This window comes from Ornithorhynchus anatinus, chromosome 2 (genome assembly GCF_004115215.2).
Source record: "Ornithorhynchus anatinus isolate Pmale09 chromosome 2, mOrnAna1.pri.v4, whole genome shotgun sequence".
Taxonomy (NCBI): Eukaryota; Metazoa; Chordata; class Mammalia; order Monotremata; family Ornithorhynchidae; genus Ornithorhynchus; species Ornithorhynchus anatinus.
This window is the reverse complement of record NC_041729.1, coordinates 51,884,326-51,901,862: the sequence shown is the minus strand read 5'-3', so window position 1 is coordinate 51,901,862 and position 17,537 is coordinate 51,884,326.

Here is a 17,537-nt window from a genome sequence, read left to right as displayed (position 1 = left end):
TCCCAGCTCTGCCACTTGTCAGCTATGTGACTGTGGGCAAGTCACTCAACTTCTCTGTGCCTCAGTTACCTCATCTGTAAAATGGGGATTAACTGTGAGCCTCACATGGGACAACCTGATTACCCTGTATCTTCCCCGGTGATTAGAACAGTGCTCTGCACATAGTAAGCGCTTAACAAATACCAACTTTTTTTTTTTTAGTTGAGGCCCATTCCACCTTTCTTCCGGTACTGCTGACGGGAGACACCACCATCAAAGGCTCCAAATCCCAGCAAAACTTCCCAAATATATCAGTTAGTTCCTATCCATTCATTTATTCATTCATTAATTCCATCATATTTATTGAGCACTTACTGTGTGTGCAGAACACTGCTAAGTGTTTGAGGGAGTACAGTATAACAATAAACAGACACATTCCCAGCCCACAGTGAGTTGACAGTCTAGAGGGGGAGACAGACATTAATATTAATGTAAATAAATAAATTACAGAGATGGACCTAAGTGCTGATGAACTGGAAGGTGGGGTGAATAAAGGGAGCAAGTCAGGGTGACACAGAAGGGAGCAGGAGAAGAGGAAAGGGGAACTTAGAGAAGGCCTCTTGGAGGAGATGTGTCTTCAATAAGACTTTGAAGGGGGGACTATTACTACTATTAATAATGATAATAATAGTAGTATTTGTTAAGCGCTTACTATGTGCCAGATAAGCTACAAGCAAATTGAGTTAGAGACAGTCCTTGTCCCACAAGGGGCTCTCAGTCTTAGTCCCCATTTAACACACCTGAGGAACAGAGAAGTGAAGTGATTTGCCCGAGGTCACACACAGCAGACAAAGGGGCAGAGTCAGGAATAGAACCCAGAACCTTCTACCTCTCAGGCATTCATGCATTCAATCGTATTTATTAAGGGCTTACTGTGTGCAGAGCACTGTACTAAGTTCTTGGGAAAGTACAGTACTAGAAATAAAGAGTGACAATCCCTGCCCACAGCAAGCCCACATTCATTCATTCAATCATATCTATTGAGCGCTTACTGTGTGCAGAGCACTGTACTAAGTGCTTGGGAGGTACAATTCGGCAACAGATAGAAACGATCCCTACCCAACAGTGGGCCCACAGTCTACAGTCTAGAGGCGGTGGAGTCCCCTGCTCTATCCACTAGGCAATGCTGCTTCTCTATTATTTAAAAATTAATTCAGTCTAAAGGACATAAAAAAGAGCCTATTTCAGTTTACTCTTTTTTACATACTTAGTAGAGAGTAAGTTTACATGTAAGTGTGATTGCTCTAAATATTTAGGTGTCTATTCATCACTTTACATGAATTACACAGGAGGAAGATTTTTGAAGAATAAAAAAACAGAAGAATGGCCATCTCTGGGTCAGACTAATGGTTCATCTTTCTCAGAATCCTTTTTCATCTTATTTTTACATTAATATTTCATAGAAATGTGCAAAATTGTAAGTGGCTTTAAAATAGGATTTTAGGATTTCAGAATTTTAATCTGAAAATGCTCACAGACTACTTATAGTCGTTTAACCATTTTTCATTGGCTCTCATCCTCAGTGGCATGGGGTGAATTAAGAACACTTAGCAACCAAAATGTAAAGACATGAATTTTGCTCTAATAATAAATGAAGCCACCACTGCAGGTTGACCCAGGAAGAATCACCAAGCTCCTAGATCTAATGAAATACCCACTGATGCCGAAAAAAAAAAAAGCAGATGGTCTGTTCAGCTGCCCAAGAAATAATAATTGAGAATTCTAAGGAAATGCCACAGGATTTCAAAGACATCATTGTTATCACCAGCTTTAAGGAGAAAGACTTCAGAACTGATCATGGAATTGCACTGCTTTTCCTTGCTGGCAAGGCTCTATCCGGAGCCCTCCTGGACCAACCCAGAGTAACCATGTGGCTTTAGACTACATCGAGGTTCGGGTTTTACCATCTTTGCTGTGGTTCAGATAAAGAAATGCAGGGACCACCACTAAGGCCTTGTCACGGGGTTTACCCTCACCATAAAAAAGCATTTCTCTCACCTTTAATGGACCTGAACTCTGAAAACTGCTAAGGAAGTTTGCCTCCTCACGACTCTGGATTACCCCTCCACCAGTATCCGAACAGTACTCTCCTGATAGCACCACTGCTCAGTCAGTCAATCTATTAATCATGTTTATCGAGTGCTTACGGTGTGCAGAGCTTTGAACTAAGTATTTGGGAAAGTACAATAATATAACAGTAAAAGAGAGTTGGTCGACCCAAGGAGCTTACAGGGTCTGGAGAATAGAGCCGAGTTTATTGCCATGATTGCCTGCAGACCTTTTCATTCATTCATTCAATAGTATTTATTGAGCGCTTACTATGTGCAGAGCACTGTACTAAGCGCTTGGAATGTACAAATGGGCAACAGATATAGTCCCTGCCCTTTGATGGGCTTACAGTCTAATTGGGGGAGACAGGCAGACAAGAACAATGGCAATTACCCTTCTCCGCTGAAAGATCCACCAGACCCCAAAGACAGAAAGTCATTCATTCATTCATTCAATAGTATTTATTGAGCACTTACTATGTGCAGAGCACTGTACTAAGCGCTTGGAATGGACAAATCGGTAACAGATAGAGACAGTCCCTGCCCTTTGACGGGCTTACAGGCTAATCGGGGGAGACGGACAGACAAGAAAAATAGACAAGAACAACAAGAAAGTCCCAAAGCCCCCTGTCCCGCAGAAGAGAGGGTAATGTTGGTCATTTCCTTCTCTGTCCACACAATCTACTGTGCTGGCTTAGCTTCACCTTGCATGTTGGCCTGATCATTCAAACAATAATAATAATAATAATAATGTTGGTATTTGTTAAGCGCTTACTATGTGCAGAGCACTGTTCTAAGCGCTGGGGGAGATACAGGGTAATCAGGTTGCCCCACATGATCCCTAATCCCCATTTATAAACAAGTCTCTTACTATCTAAAACTCATCGTGTGTGACACTGTATATGTCCAGTAGGCATGGTGAGGGCACTGGTCAGCTAATCGCTGGCCAGTCCCACCCAAATCATGGCAGGATTCCTAGGCAATTTCCAGTGCCAGTAAGTCTCTCCTCTGCTTTGTCTCGAGGTCTCCCTAATGCTTTCCACACAATCCATTTTACTTGCTGTTATCTTGGGGAGCTGATTCCACCGGAAATTGGGAACCTCTTCTGTCCTCAGTGTTAACTGTTTCCCCAAGAGATTATACATTTGGGAAATGATGATTAATGATGATGTGTGAGAAGCAGAGATTCTTTCATTCATTCAATAATATTTATTGAGCACTTACTATGTGCAGAGCACTGTACTAAGCGCTTGGAATGTACAAATGGACAACAGAGACAGTCCCTGCCCATTGACGAGCTTACAGTCTAATCGGGGGAGACAGACAAAAACAATAGCAATAAATAGAATCAAGATAGCAATAAATAATGGATAGAGCACAGGAGGAGGAGTCAGAAGGGCCTGGGTTCTAATCCTGGCTCTCCCGCTTGTCTGCTCTATGAGCTTGGGCAAGTCACTTAACTTCCCTCTGCCGCAGTTACCTCATCTGTAAAATGGGGATTAAGACTGTGAGCCCCACGTGGGACAACCTGATCACCTTGTATCCCCCCCAGCGTTTACAACAATGCTTTGCACATAATAAGTGCTCAACAGATATTATTATTATATACCCCAGTGCTTAGTACAGTTCCTGACACAAAGTAAGCACTTAGCAAATACCTTATTAAAAAAAAACAGAATGCCATCAAACCCAGAATCAAAAACCCATTAGCATTAAGTCAAGACATATATTGTCTTTAACTCGGCATTCAAAATTGTGGTCCTTTTGAAAATCTAGAGCTTTGGTGATTTCAGGATTCAAGTGAACGTGATGAAAGGCCTTGGTTCAAAAATATTGGGATTAAACTGTTAATTCTATTGAGATCAGTTTTGAATAGGTTGAGTTTGAGGTGACTGTAAGCTCACTGTGGACAGGGTTTATTGTTATACTGTACTCTCCCAAGCGCTTAGTACAATGCTTTGTACACAGTAAGTGCTCAATAAATACGATCAAATGAATGAATGAATGATATCCAGGTAGAGATGTCCTGAAGTCAGGAGGAAATGCAAGATCGTAGAGACAGGGAAAGGTGGGGGCTGAAGAGGTAGATTTGGGAGTCCTCAATGTAAAGATAATAGTTGAAATCATGGAAGCAGATGAGCTCTCCAAGGAGTGGGTATAGGTGATTAGAAAAGAATCCCCCCCAAACCAGTCTCAGTCTCAGTTCTTTCCAAAGCCAAGACTAGAGTTAACTTTGGAAAAAACGTCAATGGGAATGTGTGGCGATTATTTCTTTTCACTGCCGATAAACACTACATTTATGGAGAATGGCTTTGGTTAAAAGCAAGGGCTTGTTTTCACAAGATATCCTTAGTTTTTCTGTCAGTATCTAAGTATCCCTTTTTGTTCTGCATCCACATCAAAACATTCTTGCAACCTTCATACTGTGTGACCTTCTTTGTTTGTGTGAGTTCAACAAAGTTCTGTTTTCTCATGGCCTAAGGTTCTTTCTGTTTTTCAAGACCTCGGTCCTTCTATCCTGACTTACGCTAAGTAGTTGCACTCAGCTTTGTTCTAAGTAGGGATTATGTCTCCGTAATGCACCCAGCATTGTTGAATAAAGACCAGATGCTTTGACCCTCCACGGGGCTGATGGAAATAAATCTAACACTTTTAACAGCATTTCAAATAAGACCTGTAGGATAATTGGAAAAAACATGAACATAGAGAAGAAAAACAACAAAGAATAAAGTCTAAAGCAGGCAATTAAGATAAGCAAAAACACAGAGAGAAACAGGCACACCAACAAGGCAGATAAAGAGAAGCAGCATGGCCTAGGGAGTCAGAAGGTTGTGGGTTCTAATCCTGGATCCTCCATTTGTCTGCTGTGTGACCTTGGGCAAGTCACTTCACTTCCATGTGTCTCATTTACCTCCTTTGTAAAATGAGGATAAAGATGTAAGACCCATGTGGGACATGGACTGTGTCCTGATTAGCTTGTATATACCCCAGAACTTAGTACAGTGCCTGGCACATAGTAAATGCCTAACAAATACCATTAAAAAAAAGCATCATGACAGCACTGCATTTTTTATTGCCAATGAAAATCTTTGGTTGAGTGTAGGGTTTCCATGGTGCAGCCTGCAGGGTTTCACTGATCCTGGAAGTGGCACTGGGGCTTTGAAAAACCAGCTGTCATCCACCGACCAGGTCAAACAGTCAGCCTGGATGCTTGAGAACAAAGGCAGGGGCTTTAGAAAGAGAGGTTCTTCTATTTCAGATACAGGCAGGCTCTTCCAGTAGTGCCTGATACAAACATGCAGTCACCTTTCCCAAAACGTGGGGGTGTTGTCCACAAGAACCGACCGACTGGCAGCCAATCCTATGGAGCAGAACTGAGAGGACAAGAGTGACTCCATTTTAGTGAGTCCAGGACTTCCTTCCATTTTATGATCCCCTCCGGTTTGTTTTATGATCCCCTCCAGTTGGTGAAATCCTCGACCCCCAGACAAGAAAGATAACCACAACATTCTTTTAACTCCAACTTGAAGCATCTGTGATCGCTTCATGTCGTTAACCCCTGACTGCAGCGGCTAACTGTTGACCGCACATCTGCTTATCTCTGGAAACTAGGAACCGAACCCAGGAACTGACGGGGAACTCCCCCATTCCTCCCTTCTTCACTAATTGGCTGTATGCTTCAATAAAGCCAATGTTCTGAGGGAGGCTTGGGGCTAAACGCCAGTCGTATCCCACCGGGACGAACGGACGTGTAGCCACTTTCCTCCTTTCTGTGCTATCCCGACTCCTGTATCCGAGTCTTTCTATCTATATCACCACCTGGGGTGATCGAGCCCAGTGATCAGAATTGCCAATCTTCACTCTGACACTTCCAGGTTATTTTTCGACGGTTGAACTGTTGAAGAAGTTTGCCTTAAGAAAAGCCTGCTTTAGTGGATTCAAGGGGAGACTGATTACACATGCATGGGCACAATCATTTATGCTGATGATGCATTTGGTTCTACCCAGACAGGCGAGCATTGTCAGCAGAATTTCTCGGTAGCATTCTATACCGAATATGTAGTGAAAACCCACACTTTGGGAGAACTGTTTTCTGTTGCAAAAATCCTATATTGGTTTGAGTGTTCCTAGTGACAGTTTACAGTCTAGAGGGAGAGTACTACTATTACTGCTGCTATTACAACTACTAGGCAATGGGAAAAGTCTGTGCAGATACCTAATATTTCAGTCCTCTCCTTGCTTTTACATTTCTACAAGACAGTTAGCACACCCGGGTGTTCTATCACTTTTTCAACTTTGCCTAATAATCCATACTGTTTCTGAATTCATCCAAATCCTTCTTGACCCTGTTCGTATTTTCTGATCCCACCTCTTGAACTAGTGAAGTCCATCTATTTTTCATTTGCTCTCTGTCGAAGGATTTCCTTTTGTTCGTCTACGCTTTTCCCGTTTCAATGCGTCCCTAGTCCTTGTTTGTACTTTCCTCCCTTCTTTCTGATTTTGAGGATTTCAAATATTTCCACTCTCAACCTTTTTCTTGCCAGATTTACAAATCTTCAAATCCTTCCAGTGTATAATAATAATAATCTTGGTGTTTGTTAAGCGCTTACTATGTGCAGAGCACTGTTCTAAGCACTGGGGTAGATACAGGGTAATCAGGTTGTCCCACGTGAGGCTCACAGTCTTAATCCCCATTTTCCAGATGAGGTAACTGAAGCACAGAGAAGTGAAGTGACTTGCCCACAGTCACACAGCTGCCAAATGGCAGAGTTGGAATTCGAATCCATGACCTCTGACTCCCAAGCTCTGGCTCTTTCCACTGAGCCACGCTACTTACATGGGAGCGCTTCTACCTACCCTGATCATTTTAATTTGCTTCTCCTTATCTTTCCTAGCCCTGATAGGTCTTTCCTAAAAATGGCAACCAGAACTGCACGCAGTAATCTAGGTCTGGATATCCATGGATTTTATAAAGTGGTACAACTATGCTTTTTGTTTGTTTTGATTCAGCTAAATGATAATTTGTTGATATTTAAAAGCTCTCTGGGAATACTTGCCAATTTATGTGTGCTTCTCTTCTCCATTAGTTTGTAAGCTTCTTGAGGACAGGGATGACATTTTATACTTCAATTCCGTGTGTCCCGATTGCCTAATGCAATGCCCTGTGATAGAAGGTAATCAATAAATGCAGTTGATGATGAATTTTAGAAACCTCTTTTGGTAAAAACTGCACTGAAAGCATCACTTACCATAGCCAGCTCTATTAAGGTTAATCCTAGGTTCCCAAATTCATTAAATTAGCCTTCATGATGTCAGGGAGATCTGGAAATAAAGTTTCAGTCGTTCACCTCTGAAGGATCATTAGGTGTCCAAGGCTATTTTAGGTTGTAAAATCAGTTCCTGTCAGTTATTAGGAAGTGATCTCCTCAAGCCTTGCACACAGTAAGCACTCAATAAATGTGATTGACTGCACAAAAGAATGTCAGAGTGAAACAGGCAAGAAAAAATCAGGACCTGAAGGTTAATGTCTAAATTTGCTTTCAGGGCTGCCATACAGAGTCATACAGAGTCATACAGAGTTTACAAGATTTGAAGAGCCACTTGAGGCATCCTGAAGCTAATATTTGTTCGTATTTGTCCGGAGATAAAATAAGGATAGTCTTCATTTTCTCGCCTGAGGACTTGGTGTGTCCCAATCTTCTGTAGCACCTGAGCTCCAGGGAGCCGGGAACAAAGGAAGGGATTCTGATGTTTTCTCCCTCTCCTGCATGGGTGTGTCCCGTTGTCTTTTTCATGGCTTCCAGAGCTTATTATTCAGAAAATGGCCAGGACCCAGAATTTTACTGTTGGTTTTCCTAATTCTCTGAACCTTAAAACACATAATTTAGGCTGAAAAAATTGACAGCTCTGAACTCTCATTTATTACCCACCAGATGCATCGTTAAAGCTGTTTTATTTCTGGGCATTCCCAGAACATAAGGATAAATGTCCTTCTCTTGAAATTCCCTCAGGTCTTATTGTCTTTTTCAAGATCCTTGGCATATATGGTGTCATGTGGCTCCACTACTACAAATGATCTCAGGGTCCTTTAATTTGAAAAGACTGTTTCAGAGATAGCAATTATTTCTATTTTATTACCTGTCCTTAGACTTCTCGGTACAGCTTATGGCCATCTCTTACACTCTCACTTCTGTATTATCCCGTATTGGCCTTTCTATTTTGTGTAATAACTCAAATAAATTGCTCCCCGCATTGATCTCTCATGCAAGTTGTTTTCCAACTTCAACTAATGCTTTTATATTCCGGTTAAGCAGTGTTTCATAGGCTGATCTAAACTTCCAGATATATGCCAGTTTTTCTTCTAGAGCAATATTTAGAGGCTGTTCTGTCAAGAATTATGTACAGTTCTTATAATTAGTAAAGGGTAAACTACAATTGTTTTGTTCTACTTCTAATATTTGTTCTCCTTTATCTTTCTGTGGCAAAGAGAATGATGTCAGGGATGAAATATCCCAGATTTGGAGAACGGTATTATTTCCATGGTAAATTTTTGGAAAAAAGTATGAAAATACTTTTTCAGAGTAACCAAAACATTTTCATTTACACCTCAGCTCACATTCTTTGCTCCTTCCAAGTTCCCTAAAACTAGAGCTCGGATCTGGGAGTCAGGAGGCAGAGGTCATGGGTTCGAATCCCCGCTCCGCCGCTTGCCAGCTGTGTGACTTTGGGCAAGTCACTTCACTTCTCTGTGCCTCAGTTACCTCATCTGTAAAATGGAGATTAAAACTGTGAGCCCCACGTGGGACAACCTGAACACCTTGTATCCCCCCAGCACTTAGAACAGGGCTTTGCACATAGTAAGTGCTTAACAAATACCACCATTATTATTCTAATCCCGGCTCTGACAGATGTGTGCTGTGTGACCTTGGGCAAGTCACTTAACTTCTCTGTGCTTCAGTTGCCCATCTATAAAATGGGGATTAAATCCTACTCCCTCCTCCTTAGACTGTGAGCCCCCTATGGATAGGGACTGTGTCCACCTGATTAACTTGTATCTACCCCAGCACTTAGAACAGTGCTTGGCATATAGTAAACAATTAATAAATAGGATAATTATTATTACCCCACTCTAAACTCTCTTTTTTATGGTATTTGATGAGTGCTTACTATCTGTGTTCCAGGCACTGTACTAAACGCTGGTGGTGACACAAGCTAATCAGGTTGGACACACTCCGTGTCCCTCACTGGGCTCACAGTCTTAATCCCCATTTTACAGAGGAGGTAAATGAGGCACAGGGAGGCTAAATGCTCAAAGTCACACAGCAGACAAGTGATGGAGCTGGCATTAATAATAATAATGATCATTCATTCATTAATTCAATAGTATTTATTGAGCGCTTACTATGGGCAGAGCACTGTACTGAGAAGCGTTTGGAATGTACAATTTGTCAACAGATAGAGACAATTCTTGCCCATTGATAGGCTCACAGTCTAATCGGGGGAGACAGACAGACAAAAAACAAGACAACTTAATCATGATAAATAGAATCAAAGGGATGTACACCTCATTAACAAAATAAATAGGGTAATAAAAATATATACAAATGAGCACAGTGCTGAGGGGAGTAGTATTTGTTAAGCGCTTACTATGTGTCAGGCACTGTACTAAGGGCTGGGGTGGATAAAGCAAATCGGGTTGCACACAGTCCCTGTCCCACGTGGGGCTCACAGTCTCCATCCCCATTTTACAGATGAGGTAACTGAGGCACAGACAAGTGAAGTGACTTGTCCAAAGTCACAGCTGATAAGTGGTGGGGTCGGGATTAGAACCCACAACCCCTGACTCCCAAGCCCGGGCTCTATCAACTATGCAAACCAGGTCCTTCTGACTCCCGGGTCTGTGCTCTATCCACTAGGCACACTGCTTCTCCATCTCCCATCTCTGATCTCTGACTCACTCCTTTCCTCCTATGTAGAACTCCCACTTCCCTCAAATCTATAAAATCACATTTCAAAGTCTCCTAAAAGCCTCCTTATCTGAGACATTCTCTAATTATCAACTTCCTGATAAAGCCATTCTATCAGCAACTCTTAGCACCTCTGTGTGAACCTCTTCATTTATTCTATTTATATAGACATTTTTGTGCTTGATTTTCTTTTTATCAAAATGGTTTTAGTCTATAATATTTGTATGCGTACAATTTCTATCTGCCTGTCTCTTCAAATGGATAGTAAACTCCATGAGGGTGTGGTCTCTTTCTTTTATTTCATGTTCCTAAATGCCTAGAACAGTGTTCTGCAGATTGGGATCTCAATAAATACTCATTCAGAGGACAAGGATGATGATGTTTGTGTTTTGAAACAGATTTTTAAATGTAGCATTATGAAAATGTTCTATATATTTTCCCTAACGGATAGTAATGCTGTCTGTCTCTTCTTAGGGTTAGTTCTTGTGGTTAAAGTGCTGTTTCTTCAGTTATTTTCTCTTGCTGGCTTATTTTTCATCTCAAGACTCTCACCTAATAACAGAAAGGGAAACATCCTGCACTCTTTAAAGGGTGAATAAATTTTTAAACAGATGATTAGCTCTTTCACCAAGCAAAGTAAATTAACAGAGACTGACCTTTTCCCTGAAGAATGGGAAGACAAATATTTCTCTGAATGTTTTTCATCCACTTTATTTCTGCCTACGGTCAGTGTTGGATCAGTGTAAAGTGTAAAGAAGTCTCAAAAGAGTCTTGATTACTCAAATAATCTGTCTAGCTCTTGTGTAATTGCAATTAAATTAGTCGCATTTAATTTTTTCTTTGCCAAGTAACTATTCTTAGTTGTATCATTGCCTCACAGTATTTCTACATACTTTTAACTCTGGACCTAATTGTACTTGTGTCTTTGCTGAGCACTGCTGCCAGTTTAACTGTCATTCAATAATTTCCCTAAAATTTATGGATTAAAACAAAGCCTCTTTTTTATTCTGGGGTTTCTATTTGTCTTCTGATGTTCTACGCTATCAATACATCAATCAGTGGTATTTACTTTGTGCAGAACATTATACTAAGTTCTTGGGAGAGTATAATAGAACTGGTAGACACGATTCCTGTCCTCAACAAATTTACACTCTAGTGGGGGGAAACAGACACTAAAATAAATTACAGGTAGGGGAAGGAGCAGAGTAGAAGATTTTGTACGCAAGAGCTGTGGGGGTGGAAATGGGTGGAGTAACAAAATGTTTAGAGTTTACAGACCCCAAAAGGGAGGGAGAATAGGATGGGGTTGAGGGATCACCCATCACCACCACCGTCATCAGCGATATTTATTGAGCACTTAGTGTGTGCAGAGCACTGTGCTAAGCGCTTGGGAGAGTACCATACAACAGAGTCGGCAGACATGTGGACAGAGAATATGTCTACCAATTCCATTACAGTGTACTCTCCCAACTGGTTAGTACAGTGCTCTGCACACAGTAAGTGCTCAATAAATATGATTGATCTCCCACAGTGAGGTTACAATCTAGAGGGACAAACATTAATGAAAATAAATAATTTATAATATATAATTTAAAGATATGTAATTAGGTTTAGTGGGGCTGAGGGTTGGGAGAATATCATATGCCCGAAGGACACAGATCCAAGTGCATAGAGGACCCAGAAGGGAAAAGGAACCAGATTAATCAGGATAGGTTTCTTGGAGGAGATATGATTTTAACCAGACTTTGAAGATGGAGAGAGTGGTGATCTGTTGTTATGAAGGGGAGGCAGAGTGAAGTATGGACTGGCGAGGGGAGAGACGGGAGCCATGGAGGTCCATCGAGGAGGCTGATGCCGTAGTCATAATGGGATATAATGCTTGGATCAGTGTTGTAGCACTCTTTCACTCAGTCATATTTATTGAACACTTACTGTGTGCAAAACACTGTACTAAGCACTTAGCAGTTTGGATGGGGAGGAAGGCGTGGAGACAGGGGAGGAAGATGCGGAGTCTAAGATATTTTAAGGCTAGAACCAATAGGATTTAGTGTTAGACTGAATATGAAAGAGATGAGTTGAAGATAATGCCAATGAGGCAGGGAGGATAGTGGTGTTGTCTACAATAATGGGAAAGTTGAGGGGAAGAGAGACTTTGGGTGGGAAGATGAGGAGTTTTGTTTGGGACTTTGAGATGTGGAATGGTCATGATGATGATGATGATATTTGTTAAGCGCTTACTATGTGCCAAACACTGTTCTAAGCGCTGAGATAGATACAAGGTAATCAGGTTGAACCCACGTGGGGTTCACAGTCTTAATCCCCATTTTACAGATGAGGTAACTGAGGCACAAAGAAGTGAAGTGACTTGCCCAGGATCACACAGCAGACAAGTAGTGGAGCTGAATTTAGAATCCACAACCTCTGACTCCCAAGCCCGGACCCTTTCCACTGAGCCACGCTGCTTCTAAGTAGAGATACCCCCAAAGCAGGAGGAAATATGAAACTACAGAGAGGGAGTGAGGTACATTTGGTAATCATCTGTGTAGAAATGGTCGTTGAAGCCATGGGAGTCAGTGAGTTCTCATTCAATTAATTCAATTGTATTTACTGAGCATTTACTGTGTACAGAGCACTGTATTAAACACTTATAATATCTTGGTTAGCTATAGCACTTTTATTACCAAAGCACTCTCACATTTGTTAGTTCATTTTAACACTCAGGACAATCCTGTGAGGTAGGGTCACAAGGTGGATATTATTATCTCCATTTTACAGATGGGGAAACTGAGGTACAGGGAAGTTAAGTGACTCACTCACCGTCAGCTGGATCTTCCAGCTTCTAGACTGGAGCCCTTTCATTCATTCAATAGTATTTATTGAGCACTTACTATGTGCAGAGCACTGTACTAAGCGCTTGGAATGTACAATTCATCAACAGATAGAGACAATCCCTGCCCAATGATGGGCTCACAATCTAATCGGGGGAGACAGATGGACAAAAACAAGACAACTTAATTGCAATAAATAGAATCAAGAGGATGGACACCTCATTAACAAAATTAATCGGGTAATAAAAATATATATAAATGAGCACGGTGCTGAGGGGCAGGGAAGGGAGAGGGGGAGGAGCAGAGGGAAAGGGGGCTTAAGCTGAGGGGAGGTGAAGGAGGAACAGAGAGGGAGCAGAGGGAGCAGAGGGAAAAGGGGAAGCTCAGTCTGGGAAGGCCTCTTGGAGGAGGTGAGCTCTTAGTAGGAGAGCTCTGCCACTTCACCACATCGCTTCCCCTCATGAGCAGTTCTCCTGGACAGGGACTGTGTCTATCGGCTCTGGTTTTTTTTTTTCCCCCAATAGCATTTGTTAAGCACTTACTCTACTAAGTGCTGGGATAGATATTTTAAAATTCTCTATTTTAGCATGTGCAGAGCTTAGCTACAGTGACCAAGATGTGTTTAAGTGAGGAGGGGACCTGTACAATCATTCGGAATGCATTCTCCTGGGGTGTTCTGCATTAAGTTCTCTCTAAGGAATTCTAGCCAGGCTTTTGGGGCCAAGCAAATAGGAGAGCAGGAGGATTGTTTGATGTTCTGCTCATCTGATTAGCAAACAGTTCCTTCTCCAAATATATGGAGCAGTTCTTTGGTTTGTGAGTATTGCTGATAAAAACAATGCATATCTGATAATCCCTTCCAAATTGTGGGTTATAAGGATTTCTCTTTTCTGTATTATCGCACTTGCTAAGCAAAGGACCTGGCTCTGCTTTCATTTTGCCCTCTTTGTTATTGTACTATACTACTCTGTTGTACTCATCCCAGTGCTCAATACAGTGCTCTGCACACATAAAGTGCTCAAGAAATACTATTGATTGATTCATAGCATAAATACCAAAGTTCCTATTCAAAGACAGTTCCCTAATTTCTATTGCCAAGTACTGGGAGGATCCGTTTTCTTCTTTGTGTCGTTTTGTCACATTGTTCGAGGTTTTGTTTCATTTTGTCTCTTCATGCCCTCCCTCCTCACCTCCGCCAAACTCTCTTCCCCTCTTCAAAACCCTACTTAAAGCTCACCTCCTCCAAGAGGCCTTCCCACACTGAGCTCCCCTTTTCCCTCTGCTCCCCCTCTACTCCCCCTTCACCTCGCCTCAGCTAAACCCTCTCGTCCCCCCTTTCTCTCTGCTCCTCCCCCTCTCCCTTCCCCTCCCCTCAGCACTGTACTTGTCCGCTCAACTGTATGTATTTTCATTACCCTATTTATTTTGTTAATGAGATGTACATCACCTTGATTCTATTTATTTGCTATTGTTTTAATGAGATGTTCATCCCCTTGATCTTATTTATTGCTACTGTTCTTGTCTGTCCGCCTCCCCCGATTAGACTGTAAGTGGGTCAAAGGGCAGGGACCGTCTCTACCTGTTACCAATTTGTACATTCCAAGCACTTAGTACAGTGCTCTGCACATAGTAAGCGCTCAATAAATACTATTGACTGAATGAATTGATCAATCACATTTATTGAGCTCTTACTGAGAGCTGGGAACTTGGAAGACTACAATATTATAGATTTGGTAGACACGTTCCCTGTCCACAAGAGTTTACAATATAGATGGAGTTTATGGTCTTGATAGTGTTTTTCTGTCCATTTTATGTACATTTATCTCATGTCAGATAACCTCAAGGAAGCTGTTTGGGTGTCCTATTTTGGGTATTTTTCTAACATGCCCCATCCAGCCAATGTATAATGTAACCAGCATTTCTTCAGTAATGGTAGATTAACTGTTTCAGTACCTCAGTGTTTTGCAATCCTATTTTGCCATTTGAGTTTAATTTTGCCTGTAGAAGAGCTCCAGAAGTCACTTGACTTGTGTGGTGTAGGTTAAGGTCTTATAAGGAGGGCGAGTCTTGTTCTCAGAGAAGCAGTGTGGCCTAGTGGAAAGAGCATGAGCCTCGGAGCCAGAGGACCTGGATTCTAATCCCAGCTCGGCCACATACCTACCATGTGACCTTTGACAAGTCACTTAATTTCTCTGTGCCTCAGTAACCTCATCTGTAAAGCGGAGATTAATACTATGAGCCCTAGGTAGGACAGGGACTGTGTCCAACCTGTTTGTCTTGTATCTACCCCAGCGCTTAATACAGACACTTAACTTCTCTGTGTCTCAGTGTCCCTCTCTGTAAAATGGGGATTAAATATTTGTTCTATCTCCACAGACTGTGAAACCTGTGATGGACAAGAAATGTGTCTGACTTGCTTATACTGTATCTTCCTCAGAGTTTAGCAAAGTCCCTGGAACTTAATAAGTGCTTAATGCAGGCCATAATAATTATTATTTTGAAACAACTTGTCCCTTAGGGAAGCAGCATAGTACAGTGGGTAGAGCATTGTATTTCCTGTAAAAGGTAGGTGCCCCCTACCCTCAACTCAGCTGAAGGGGATTTTTCTGTTCCTTAACTGAAGCCTCCTCTGCCAAGATTTCCTGTTCTCATAGAAGAGGACTTGGAAAGCAACTAGTCAGTCCGCGAGAAGATAAGGATTTCTTGACAAAGGATCCTGTTTAAAGGATCGGCCAGAAAATTCTCGGCGGCAATTTTCAATGTTTTGATAGGACTGATTTTTGTACGTAGGTTCTATCTTATATGGGACCATTACAAGATTTCAATTTTTGTTTCTATGAGTTGTTGGATAACAAGTGTTGGGCTTTACTGGTTTTCCATCCCTGGCTTCTCTCCTTCATTCTGTTTATGCAGGTAAGATATGTTCATTTTGTGAGAACGTCAACCAAAACCTTTGTAATCACATCTGATCTGATACTACTCTTCATATAGGGCAAAGAGTGGTATCCAAAATATCCCTTACACTATATCCTTCTATATCCGCTCCTCTGCCTCCTCACTGTGCCTCGTTCTTGCCTGTCCTGCCATCGAACCCTGGCCCACGCCCTACCACTAACCTGGAATGCCCTCCCTCCTCACATCCGCCAAACTAACTCTCTTCCCCTTTTCTAAGCCCCACTGAGAGATCACCTCCTCCAGGAGACCTTCCCAGACTGAAACCTCCCTTTCCATCTGCCCTTCCTCCCCTCCCCATTGACCCTACTGCCTCCCTCTGCTCTACCTCTTTCCCTTCCCCACAGCACTTGTATATATTTGTATATATTATTACTCTATTTTATTAATGATGTATATATATCTTTGACTCTATTTATCTATTTTGATGGTATTGATGCCTGACTACTTGTTCTGTTTTGCTGTCTGTCTCCCCCATTGTTGGGCAGGGATTGTCTCTATCTGTTGCCAAATTGTACGTTCCAAGCGCGAAGTACAGTGCTCTGCACACAGTAAGCACCCAATAAATACATTGGAATGAATACACCTATTTGACAAGGAGTTGTTATCAAGTCATTCCTGTTCTTTTTATTTCTTCTAGACCAGCTTTGTCTGAGGTTTTTCCTCATGGCAAAGTGCTGGAATGTTCACTCTTCAGGGAGGTCTCTGCTTGCTACTAATTTATTAGTTTTCAATTCTAGATTTCTTCTAGGATTATTCCTAATCAGATGGATCACACCGACCCTGACTTCTCACCTGCCTGACAATTTCATATTTCCTCCTGCCTCTAAAACATGCCCATCTAGATCTCCCACCAACATCTTAAATTCAATATGGTAAAGACAGAATTTCTCATTATCCTCCTCCAAATTTTCTCACAATGGATGTCTAGAATAACAGATAATCCTCGGGCTAGACATGAAGACTGCAGAATTGAGGACCGGGCCAAAGAATAGATTAGAGCAGAATGTTAATGGTATTACACAACATTCCTTGCCCTCTCTCTTTCCTTGGGAGCCATATTTCCACTCTTGCAGGGGGTGCCATAAGCCATTAGATGGGTACGGTCGTAGCGCTTTGCAAAGTGGTTGATTTTACATTGAAAACCCATTTATGGCCCAAGTGACTATAGCAAAGTACCAATGCTGAGGCACAGCACCACAGACCAGTTGGTGGTTGCCAGGGTAACCACGTTATTAGCCTCCTCAGTTGTCTCTGTTAGCTAGCTATTTTCAAGACTTTGACTGAAACTATCTACCACATAAGATGCTCTAGATGCTCCTCTAGGAGAGAAGCAGCATTGGTTAGTGGATAGAGCAGGGGCCTGGGAGTCAGAAGGACCTGGATTCTTAACTCCAGCTCTGCCCCTTGTCTGCAGGTGATCTTGGGCAAGTCACAACTTCTCTGTGCCTCGGTTACCTCATCTGTAAAATGGGGATTAAGCCTGTGAGCCCCATATGGGACATAGACTGCATCTACCCTGATTATCTTCTATCTACCCCAGAGTTTAGTCCAGTGCCTGGCACATAATAAGAGCTTAACAAATACCATATAAATATATATATATATATGGTTATATATGTAACTGGAGAGAAGCAAGAACCGGATATACCCGTGTGTAACCAGACCCCTGTAGAAATTCCCCCACTTCTGTTTCACCCTCT